A 12613-nucleotide genomic window follows, 5' to 3' on the forward strand; every position below is an offset into this window, starting at 1 on the left:
GCCAGGCAACGCGCGGGCGCCGCGGGGTCCTACCGCCCGCCGCCGCGCTGGCAGCGCCGAGCGCCCCGCGGGGCTACGGGGGGGGGCCCCCACCCCCCCCGTGCCGGGGTTTCCCCGTTTCTGCTGCACACGCAGCCCTGGCTGCTTCCTCTGGCAAGTCGTCTGCATACGTTAGAGCTCGCCTGTTATTTATTTCAGAATTATTTCAGAGCTGTTTTTGCTGCCTCTGACTTATTTTATACTGTGTTTCTTTGGGTTTTTTTTTTTCTTCTTTAAGTAAAGCACAACACACCCACAGAGTTGCCAGATGCATTTTTTAAAATCTTCCTCATTCAAATGATTATTACTGACTGTCTGGGAAAATAACCAAACACAGATCATCTATTCCTTGACCTACCACCAAAATATGTGTAATGCCCACGTTGCGCAGAATCACAGCCTAGTCGGGGTTGGCAGGGACCTCCGTGGGTCACCCAGTCCAACCCCCCTGCTGAAGCAGGGTCACCCAGAGCAGGCTGCAGAGGACCTTGTCGGGTGAATCTTGAACATCTCCAGAGAAGGAGACTCCACAACCTCCCTGGGCAGCCTGTTCCAGATTGCTGCAGAGCAATAGGAAGAACCTAATCCTGTAAATCCTCACAGACTTTTATTGTGCAGTTTTATTTTTAGTTTATTAAGATTCTTCCCTAATCTGACCGTTTGGATATCGATACTTAATTCTGCAGATTGGCCCCATGTTACTTGTGCACCAAACAGTTTTCAAGACTGGCCTCAGAGGTGTCCGTACGTCAGCACGCATGATATCCATGCGATCCCACTTAAAAAATGGATCTTGGAGCCACAGATTTAGGTCTGTTCTGAAGCAGAGGCTGGTAGCTATTCACAGCGATCCAGACCTTGCCTTTCCCCAGCTCAGAGGATGAATTGCAAACAAATAAATAAATAAATGAGACAGGGGGAGCTCAACGGGTACAAAATGCTGCGCAGGAGCCCTGCTCCATGCTTGCTTCGTGCAGTTGAGAGCACCCCTGAACCGCCCCAGAGACAGTCACATACCCAGGGTAACAGTGGTCATGGCATCATGGCATGCATCTCTGCACAAATAAACCTGGAAAAGAGCTGGGATTGTGACGCACATGCAGAAAGGCCTCTTATCAGCTGCTTTTCTTCAGAGCTAAAAAGTACATTTTCTCCCCTTACCTCCCCATCCAAAACTAGACCCATGGTCTCACCTTTAGCTGCTTCAAATTTTGAACTCTGTCTGCATTTACCCCTCAAGTCTCACTTCAGCAGCACACATTTTCTTCATCAGGCTCCTACCCAGGAAACCCCTGTCCTCGTGAGCAGTCAGGGATTATCCTATGTATGGCTTTAAATACCCAAATGCTAAATTTTCCCTGCTCACCCATTATCAATTACATTTTAACAGCTATATCCAGCAACTTATCACCCCTTAAAATATAAACTAATATCAATTATCTCATTAAGGTCATATGTGCTCCACACAGCACTTTGGTTAAAAATATTAAAATTAAACCAGATGATTTGTTTGTGGAAGGCCACCATAAAAGCCATGTAGATATTTTTATTCTTTGAAGGTATTTTTCCTATTAAAAAAAGAAGGCAAAGGGAACTAAAGACTTCTAAACAGAGTTTTGGTAATCCCACATGGCCTTTCACTTAAATGGTAGTATTTTGAGTAACAGTATTCACTAATGGTGAATGTGGAGCCGATTATACCCAGGTCATTCACCAGCATCAATGAACTAGGTATTGTCAGAGTTCCCCCTCCCAAAACTTCACCAGAAAGGAACACTTGCATTTTACCACACTAATTTTATGGGCTTGGAGTTGATAAATTGACAGTTTGTCACAAAAGAGCCCCAAATACTTTATTAACAACACCCATAAAGGAATGCTACTGAACTGCAGTTACCTCTGGCTCTGGAGAGCAACGGAACAATTTCACAGCAGTTTCCAAAGTCTTTTGTGAAAAGAAAAAATCAAGAAAAACTGAAGTTAATCTGCAGTGCCCCCGTTTCACTACTATGTGCATAAGAGAGGCCAAACCTTGACTTCTAATTTCTCATGTCAAACCACCTCCCACAATTAGTTTTACGAGGCTTGGGTTATCCACTTCAGAAGAACAAGGCTGAGTTTCCCTGCAGGAAATGAAAATTGCATCCAGGTTGTGTGGCTGCTTCAAAGGGGGGCACAATCCTGATGCTCCAGGTTATTCCCGCAGGCAATGGCTCTCCATCCATCCATCCATCCACCCACCCACCTACTCATCCATCCACCCACTCACCCACCCATCCCTCCTTCCTTCCATCGTTTCTTCCCAGCTTTGTTCTTCTGCACTGTCAGGGGAAGAAGGATGGGGGTATGGGGTGGGGGATGTGGAGGTGTCTCACTGCTTCTGGGGTTTTCTTTACCTTTGTATCTTTTGCTACTGCTTCTTTATGCTTCGCCCCCCCTTCCCTCCTTTATCTTCCTTACTCTATGTATTTATTTTTCTTGACTTCAACCGTGAGTAGCTCCAATTTCCAAAGCAGGCACTCCACTCTATGCTAGTTTAAGGCTATCCTGCAACAGCACCAGTGTATGAACAGCTAAATAGTCGTTTTGCTTTTCATTTTTATCTCCTTGGGAAAGGAAAACTAAACACATCGCTCTTTCTTCCCCATTTCTATAGACAGAGCGTGGCACATGCTGGTAGCTCGGTTTGCGCTCGGCTTTGAGCCTCAGCCTCTGCTCTGCAGGCAAAGCAAGACCAGCCACGGGCTGCAGAGCACAGATCCCACCGCTGCAGCACCTCTGTGCTCTGAGATGTGTGGATGAAATATCTCACCCTGAGGCTGTGGGTCACCTGTGGCTAGAGGAAAGACCGATGAATGAAGCGACAAGGATCTCTGCGATCCTATCAGGACCCCTCACCGGGCAAGTCTTTCAACCGCATCGCCCCCACATCCCCTCGAAGTGGTTTGGAAACATTTAACACATCTCTCAGCAGAATACCGTGAGAACCGGTGATGTCTTCAGGGTGCTCAGGAATGTGGCCTGCGTTAATCCTTACCTTTTGTCATTCACAAAGCAGGGCTATAGCTATGCGTCCTTTCCTCTCCAGCTCTCACGCTGCCTCTGACTTGTGTCCTTGTGTCGCTTTGATAGGTCAGGCTGAAGTAGCTTAACTTCCAGTTCGCACTTACATGTGAAAATAACGTCTGTAAAGAGCACTCCTCGTTTTTAACTGTTGATGTTTGACTGCATGACAATACAGGCAGTTGGCTCGGACTCTGGTTATGGAACTATTAATTCATGCAGGAGCTTTATTTCACATGGCACTGAAAATGTTAATTCAGAAGAGAGTGATATGGAAGAGACCAGCGTGGAATAATTTACCTGGAAACAAGCATAACATATGGGTTAGTGTCCTGGGTTCAGCTGGGACAGAGGTAGTTTCACAGACACCAGGAAGGAGGAGGATGCACTGAGGGAAACATCAACTTCCATTATTTTTGCCTTGGTTAAAGGAGGAGTTTTGAGAAGAAATTAGTGACTGATGGAAATAACATGGAGGCAGAAAAAAAAGGGAGCGAATAGAACATCTATGAAGTCTAAAACCTCCAGATTATGCTACTGTATGCTTTCGTGACATTACCTGGAGGGCACTGCAACAAACTTTATGGCACTTGGGAGATGAATTACGGTATGCTATAGGGTAAGGAGTATTAAAAAGAAGGAAAAATAAAGGAAAAAAAAGAAAAAGGGAAAAAGAAAGCTATGTCTTCTCCCCTTCTCTATTAGAGCAGGAATTGCACCCCTACAATACAGCCTGAGTTAAACGAGGAGAGGATAAACCACTTCAGACAGCTGAACAATTTCAAGAGAAAAGGTTCTGGTGGGGAGAAAGCACCTCGGTAACACTGCTCTGACATCTTCCCAAATCAGCTGTGATCTCCTTTTGGATATCCAGGAAACCTCACTGTAATCACAGCATCGAGTATTATCCAGAAATCCACATCCTTCTGTTCCCATCTGTGCCAAAATGCATGAAGACTTGTCTGGGCTTAGCTACAGGGATCTACAGTTTTGGGGCCTCCAGGCTGTAGTTTTTGCTTCTTAGAGTAAACAAAACACGACAAAAAAGCTTTTCCCTTTGAAATCTCTGTGTCCCCTAGCCAGCTGCTGAGACTTTGTGTCTCCAGTCCTCCCTCACTTCATTAACTCTCTGCAAAATCACGATCCTGCTGAATTGTGACGGCAGTGGCAGATTACAGCCCTCTATAATTAACAGGCAGAGATACAGCATAATACAGCGTGACCTTTAGCCACAGAAGTTTGCTATAGACCTCTGTCACAACTCTCAGACATAAAATAGCATGCTCCCCGGAATAGCATCCATCAGCTCTGCACGCTGAAATAAAATACTGGCTGTAAATATTGTTTACTGCACGTACTGGAGAGAAGTTGCCTGCTATAGATTTCATAGTCTACGAGGGCAGGCTTCCCCCCTCCGTATCTTTAGCGAGCGTGCACTCCAGCACTCCTTGCCGAGCCGGCGTGCTGTCCTGAGCAGCGCTTCTGAACCAAGTCGTTCAGCCCATGAAATGCAACACACGGCCAGCAGCCTTACCTTTCTGTTACCAACAGACATCCTCTTACCTTCCCCTCCGCTCCCCTTGAAGCTCCCTACTTTGCTTATGACTTTTTTCTCTTCTTCTCCTAAACGTACCGTAACGTGACATCTCTGCCTCGGCATGGTCTGCCCGTCTGTCCGAGTCGGTGAACTCCCCATGCCCAGCTGGTGCCCTGGGAGTTTCAGCAGAGCTCAGTTTAATTACAGGGATAGACTTCTCCTGACTTTGAGCACCAAGGATTTACTCCGTTTCTCCCTTGTTGCATGCACGCAGGGGACACGCTTAGAAAGCTGGGGTTTTGCTGAGTGGACGCTGTTTCTCTCTGAGACCTCTCCGTGAGCTATTTGAAGTAACACGGTCCATTGTACTTGTCGAGAACCTTGAACTTCTTCCCTCTGAGGGTGATGGAGCCCTGGAACAGGCTGCCCACGGAGGTTGTGGAGTCTCCTTCTCTGGAGATATTCAAGACCCGCCTGGACAAGGTCCTCTGCAGCCTGCTCTGGGTGACCCTGCTTCAACAGGGGGGTTGGACTAGATGACCCACAGAGGTCCCTTCCAACCCCTACCATTCTGGGATTCTGTGATTCTGTAACTGCATAAAATACTGAATTAATTTTATCATGGATCTCAGAACCCCAAAACTAAAATGTTTCTAGACACCTTTTTTTTTGATAGAGAAGAAACTAAACCAACCCCTACTTTGTTTGAATGATAAAGCATTATAACATTATATTCAAATATAAGTAAAATTGACACAGCTATCTTCAAGTTATTTATACATTTAACAAATGAGATGCAATATTTTTGGTCTATCTTAGGGATAAAACATAATCTGAGGGAGCAAGCCCATTCCATTAAGCTGTGTTTGGTCAATCATTATCATTTCTCCATGGAAGAGGGAGAGCAGGGCTGACAGTGAGTGGTATGTGCTCATCATGCTCCTCTCCTCCTGCCTGCTCTGCCCAGTTCGTCCTATACCTCCACCACAACACCATTTCAGAAAACAGCTCCTTTCCTCTAACAAAGCAGGGGAGTAAGCTCTGCTTTAATGCTGATTAAGCTCCATATACTACTTTATAGGGAAACTATACACAGACTGTTGCAGCCTGCTGTAACAGAGCCAAGGGTGAAAAAGCCAAGAGGAGCTCAAGCAAGAGCAAACAAAAAGAAACCCACCGCTCCAAGGATACAGGACCTTAACAACAACAACAGCAGCCCCCTAAATTCTTCGGCAGTTAAAACACGAAAACCCAAACCTCACACGGTCCCTAGTTACATTCTTTTCCCGTAGCATAAACCCTCGGTCGTGCAAACACAGAGCTCTCCACCAGCACAGCCGCTCAGCTGCCGGCTGCCCCCCACACCGAGTTGGCCATCGACTTTGTCCTCTTCCAGCCTTTCTCCAGGAAGAGGAAAAAAAAAACCACGCTAGCAAACTTTCTCCTGTTTTAGTAACACATGACCAAACACTTATCTTCATAAATAATAAATAAATCAACAATCTTCTTCATCACGCCTGCACAGCCCTAAAACTCCACTTCTTTTTCTGGTGCTGCCATGTTCTTACTCAAGCCCATTGCAGCCATGGGTGAGCCCCGTTCTCTCTCGCAGTGCACAGCGGGGACCCTTGGCGTGCCAGCTTGGCGAACGCTACCAGACAGGAATTCATATTCTGCAAAAGGAAAAAAAAAAAAAAATAGGTCGCACCCTCTTCCCATTTGGTGCTCTGCTGTTGATCAACCCCTGTTTGCTGTGGTGAGAAGGAAATTCTGCCATGGAGGAAGAGGCACCGAGGTTTGTCTTCCCAACAGCCTGCTACAGAAAAATCCTGAAAACGTCCAAACCAGAGTAATTTGGGGTGTACATTCTGGACATCCTATATCCTCTCCCTGAGGACCTGAATAGCTCCTTATTTTTCATACCACCTGAATAGATCCTTATTTTTCCATGGTGGAAGAAAAATGATTTTCAGCTTTCCTACTGATTCAAATACTTACTCAGAGAAGTGGTGATTCTCCAGCAGGATGCTTAGAACAGACAGGACAATTCTGAGAGCATGGCAGGGAGGTTTCCTGTGCTAAAATCCCTTTAAATATGACAAATAACCCATTAAATAAGTTTTTTTTTACTTCAAACCAGACATGGAGAATAAGCACTTTGATCTGTTGCTACAAATTTCACTGTCTCCCTGAAAACAAAAGAAAGAAAAAACCCACAAATTTTTACATGTCTCACAAGAGGACAGTATTCAACTCAGACTAAAAATTATGAAGTCATATATTTTTAACATTCCTGTCTAGCCCTCTGCAAACCACAAAACAATGCAACATCCATCATCATAAACGCTGGGACAGTCAATTAGGAGGACAGCATATTTTTGGATGTTGTTAAAGGAAAATAAATATTCCTAAAGGGAAATTTGAGAGAAATCATTAAAAAGTACTGTGGTATACCTCACAGGAGAATGAAATCAATTAGGTCTTAATCTCATATTATTTATGAAAGGAAGAGTGAAACAGAGCTTCTTTTATTATAGGTGTTTTCTGATTGTTAGGTTCTGTTGCAAAACTTTCATTTGCTTTGGGTCACAAACAGAGCAAGTGAACCCTCTCAAAGCTAAAACAAACAGAAGTAAAATGTTGGGTTTGTAACATCAGCTAATAGTATCAGATAGAACAGTCAGCCCGTAATTATATGTCTTTCATGCAGTTTAACTTCTGCCATTACATAATGAAATTTAGACCAATGAGCCCTCAAAGTTATATTTTTACATAATAACAAATCCAAAAATTATATATGTGCTCCCAGTAGCGTTACAAGTTAAGTATAGATTTGGCGACACTTTACGGTAAGTGGGTACTCATTACTAATTCCTCTGGTATTCATTGTAACAACATTAGTCAGGAAGAACTAATGTGGATGTAATATCTCAGCACTGGTTCATTTCTCTGTAAATCGGCAGTCTAGCACACGCTGGTAATTCCCTTTCCCCGGAGTCACCGCCGTGCTGTCGAAGACCACCCCGCTGCGTTATTGTCATTGAGGGCAACGGGTCCAGCCGCCCCGTCCGGGCAGTCCACGGGCGGCTGTACCGTGCGTCCAGCTCGTTATCTATCCATGGAGAAGAGCGTTGTCCTTTCCTCAGCATTTCTCCCCCGAGCCATGGCACGTGTCTGTATCCAGCCTATTTCCCTGCCTCCTTCTGCAGTGACATAGTTTCAGAGGACATCCCAGTTATGAAAACAGACTTCTGTCCTGAATATGTTGGGTTTTTTTTTTTTAAATTCGCTGGCCACATTTATATGTTACAATTCATTAAAATGATTGCTGGGCGACCTTCCTTTCAGACACCAATATCAGGTAATCTCCTGATCAGTCCAAGTTCCAACTGGACACCATTCCCATGACCACCCTTTGGTCACGATCTTTCTTAATTTTCCCCACATCATCCCAGAAGGGGATAATCAGTGCTCACTTACTTTAGGGAACAAAAAGTTCTAAAAGAGCAGAGAAATATGAAATAAAAATGGAAGTCTCCCCCTTCTTCAAGCACAACTTCAAGAGGTGCAAGAGCACATTAGATGGTGTCTTAACACATGGCCCAAGTGAGAAGATGAAGCTAAAATGGTTTCAGAGGGTCTTTGCCATTTTCTGCTGACAATTTCTCAAGCCATTTGCAGAGCTACAGCAACTCTGGAACTACAGAGCAGCCTACACGTAGTAAGTGTTTGCGCAAGGATCTTCCCATAACTATATGCTAACTAAAGTCTAGTCGTTGTGAGGTACTGTAGAATATAAACATGAAGTCTAAAAATACATCACTGTGATCAGTTTCCAAAAATTAATAAATCTCTGCAATTAGGAACTCTTTTACATATTCCTATCCACGCAACACCAGCCTCAAGCAGTTCATTGCACTTTTCCTATTTACTAATTTTATATAATTGTGTGTACCATGAGCAGATTTGTGCAGTTTTTCCTCTTTTTTTTAATCACTCTGCAGCTGGTAGAGAGATGATACACCTTGTTATCTTATTCTGTGGGTCATCTAAAATGGATATTAAGTAATTCTGCCTCCTGAAGCTTTGGTACGGAGCCACGGAGAACTAGGAAGAGTAAGACGCCTGACTTAAAAAAGAGGATGCTCGGTATTTTCAGCATAGAAATGTATTTTCACATGGCATCCTTCTTTCAACAGTTTTGTCGTAGCTAAACACACATTGCAAGAGAGGATATCATAACCCCCCAAAATACCTCCGGGTAGTTCAGCTGGAAAACAAGCTTCACTTCTAGAGCCCAGCATGCTACTACGCCGTTATCAATAGGCAGAGTAGCACCACTCGATGAGAAAGATGGGCTCCTCTCTCTGAATAACAGTTTTGGGCACGAATTTTTGTGATAGTGATTTCAGCAGATGCATATTTAGATCAGAGCCTAATGAATATTTTCATACATAGATTGAGATTTATTACCTGCAGTATGTTTGAAGGATTTTCAGTATCCTCTTTTCTCCTAATCTGGTTTTACGCTCAGGTGTCCTTCTTGCATTTAATTTGTGCCACTGCTTTCTAATCACCTTTTCTTCAGCAGACTGCAGATTGGGAATGGTCTCAGCTGGGGTGGGACTTTTCAACCCCCCATTGCCTGGTGCTAACCTGTGGTCACGACCGTGGGGGAGCACAGTGAGGGCATCTCACAGGCATCCAGCTGCTCATAACCCAGCTCAACAAGAAGCATACTGAGTAATAAACCACACAGGCTGAAGTCATGGTGCTTGATGAAATATGACCCTGTGAGACAACCTTGCGTACTGATCTACTCCGTCAGTGAACAAGTGGCCAGTCAATGCTCCTGGCAAGATAATTACCCACCCCTCAAAGCACACAGGCATTTTTGTCCCTGAAGTCAAAGGGGCAAACATCTCCACGGACGAGGCGAGCTGCGGTATTTTTAGCCATGGAGCTGTTACTGCAGTGGATGTATTGGGGAATGATTTCCTCTGGAGAAAGCTGCCAGAAACTTTATCCCCATTTTTCTGTGTTGTTTTCCTTGTAAATCAGCTCTCTCACAGAAAACATTACACTAACATGACCAGTCCCAGATACTCAACAATAAAACTCCTAAAGTCTTACCCAGACAGTGTCCTCATCTACCTGACCAGCTGAGTAAACTTGAAGAAGTAACTAATGGCTTGCATACACATACACAGGAAAATATTTGGGTTAAAGATAAATCCCCAGAATACTGTAACCCTCAGTGCTTTACGTTGCAATGACTTTCAACCCTTAATGAAGTATTTCCATCAGATGAAATTAATGATGGCAGCAAGGAAGCAAACACCATGTCTTTGACACCTAAAACATTGTGCGTTCCCCGTGTGGGCTCCATTTTGAGTAGCACAAAATGTCAAGCCTACTGAGAGGCTTTCTCTTTTGGAAGGAGAACATCAAGTCAAAGTGTTGGCAAGCCTACACAGGCTCTGTGTCTCAATGCCCCCAAACCATCTCAACATCTCACCTCAACCAACATTTGTTATGAAATGGTGTTCTGTGGGCACGTACAAATCAGCAGTGTGAAAAGAGATGACCGAGCGAGGGCAACGGGGAACAAATGGCACTATTTGTTCTATTACCAGAGATGTTAATCCTTGTAGAATTGTACCAGCAGGAAAATGCATCCTTCCTGAAGATACAGGGCATGGGCTGACAGCCAGAGAACCTGAACTCTAGCAGCATCCAACAAGAAGGAAAATTCCAGTGTTTGACAAGTGTGGGTGATCTCCAGTTTAGGCTGGGGAGTTTCTTGTATCGAGTATTATCCGATGGCAAATGTGCTCTTTACTTTGAAATGCCTGCAAGCCCAAAGTGAAAAGATGCCAATTTTTTTCCTAACTCTAAACTTCATTAAGTTGATGCCTGCTTGTATAGGGCTAAGCCTGTGAGGCTCATGTTTTTCTGAAGTAACATTTTCCTGTACAGTCTATTTTCAATTACAATGACTGGATTGTAGAGTTGAAATGAATGTCAGAATTGTTTGCTGGGTACATTACCAGATACCTTCTTTTCTGAGGCTGAGCAAGAGAAATTATGTTTGCAACAGAGGTCATTTTTTGTTTTCTGAAGCAAAGGTTTCATATCATATAAAACATTCCCAGACAGTGATTTGCATTAGGCATTTTGCTCACTAGGTATACTCCCAAGCTTATTTATACAAGAGTATTTCCCCCTCAAATTGTCATATATTTGTCCTGCAGATTTTGAAAATTACATTTAGAGAAAACAAAAACATTTGGAAATAACCGTTCTACAAACCCAAAAGATTTTGTGAATAGTGCACCCGCTTTAAGTCTGTGAGAAAGTGGAGTTCCTCACGAGCCAGGGAAGGTGAAGAAGCAGCGGGCTGGTGTGGTACCTTGTGTCCGAGGATGATCAGCAGAAACGAGAGGAAACCGGGTCAGCTGAGAAACATCCTGCCCTGGTCAGCATCCCGACAGGGGTGCCAAGGGGAAGAAACCAGGCTGAGCCATGTCACAGCAACCCTGTGCCGTTCATCCCAGTTGCTCACGTGGTTCAATTCCTCACGAGGACCTGGGTGCAGTGATTTCTAAGGAAGATTAGCTCCTCTGTTTGATATTCCCAGCCAGACAGTGAGAATCATGTCAAATATGCATATATATATATTTACATGTATTTACATATGCATATGAAATTGTATGGGCATGGAGGCAGGATGTATCTTGGAAGTTCAATTAAGCCATCTCCCTTTAGTTCCTGGGCATCCTGCAGGACAAACGGCTGATTTCAATGTGAAATACTCTTTCACTCCCAACAAGGAAGGCTCTGGCTCTTCTGCTCTGCCGGAGAAGAAGTGCAAAAAGTTTTGGGGCTCTCTTCTGCTGGTGGCACTAGGTGTCAGTCCCACACCAAGGACATCCCTGACCCAGGCTGTGACTATCTCGCTGTGTGCTCCTCTGCAATCCATCCAGATCCCCATGGATATCAAATATCAAATGTCTTGTCTCTGTACCGAAATGTCTTGCTGTGGCTGTAGGGTAAGACTACAAATAGGCTGAAGTGTACACAGTAAAGCAGGATTAAATGTATATAGTGTTTCTCTATGGATGTGTGCAGGAAATATTTCTCCTGAAGGATACAAACTTGATGAACCAAAGCTGCGTTTCTCTGAAGTCAAGACACTAGAGGCTAAGGAACCAAGGGGGAAAAATGCTAGGCTCCTACTGAAATCAAAGGGGATTTTGGCACTGACTTCTATAGGAAATGCCTCTAGTTGTTGTAGTGAGCTGTAACTGGAAGAAAGCTTGAAAGATAATCCTTCAGATTCAGCCTAGGAGACCATGTGTGTGGGTGTGTTTATGGCTATAATTTATCACTCTGTGGTGGAGACCCAGAAGTCCACCAGAGAGAGAAAGGCCCTCCTGTTTGAGGCAGGCCACATGTTTTTCCTGGAGAGCAGCAAGTGGGATCAATGAACCCACAGGAGAGCCGATCTACCACGCCGCTGAGCTGCGAAGCTTGGAGGATGCTCCTTCTTGCAGTCCCTTTTACAAGTTCTACTTGGAGCTATGTGTGGTCCAGCGCTAACTTCAGTTCCCAGTACAGCACTACCTGCTTGGTTAAAAAGACTTTTTTTGGGGAAAAACCCTGGCAGTTTCTTCCTTGCAGCCAGCATTGCCTTACCGTGCACGCCCTCTGAAAATGTATTGAACTAACTGACGAGTTAATACCTATCTGGAACGCAATGTAGTTGTTGTTCAATAAATCTCTGCCTTCTCTGTGAGCAAAAATTAACATCGTCAATCCTACTTTACAAACTGGGAAGCTGAAACACACAGAGGCAAAATAATCTAACAGAGACGGAGCACAAAAGACAACGAGGTTCCTTGTGTCCAGCACAGGTCACACAGCTGGAGGCTATCTCAGTGGCCAAAGCCCAGCTCACAAACATCCCTCTTC

The sequence above is a fragment of the Opisthocomus hoazin genome, chromosome 6, assembly GCF_030867145.1.
Source record: "Opisthocomus hoazin isolate bOpiHoa1 chromosome 6, bOpiHoa1.hap1, whole genome shotgun sequence".
Classification (NCBI taxonomy): domain Eukaryota; kingdom Metazoa; phylum Chordata; class Aves; order Opisthocomiformes; family Opisthocomidae; genus Opisthocomus; species Opisthocomus hoazin.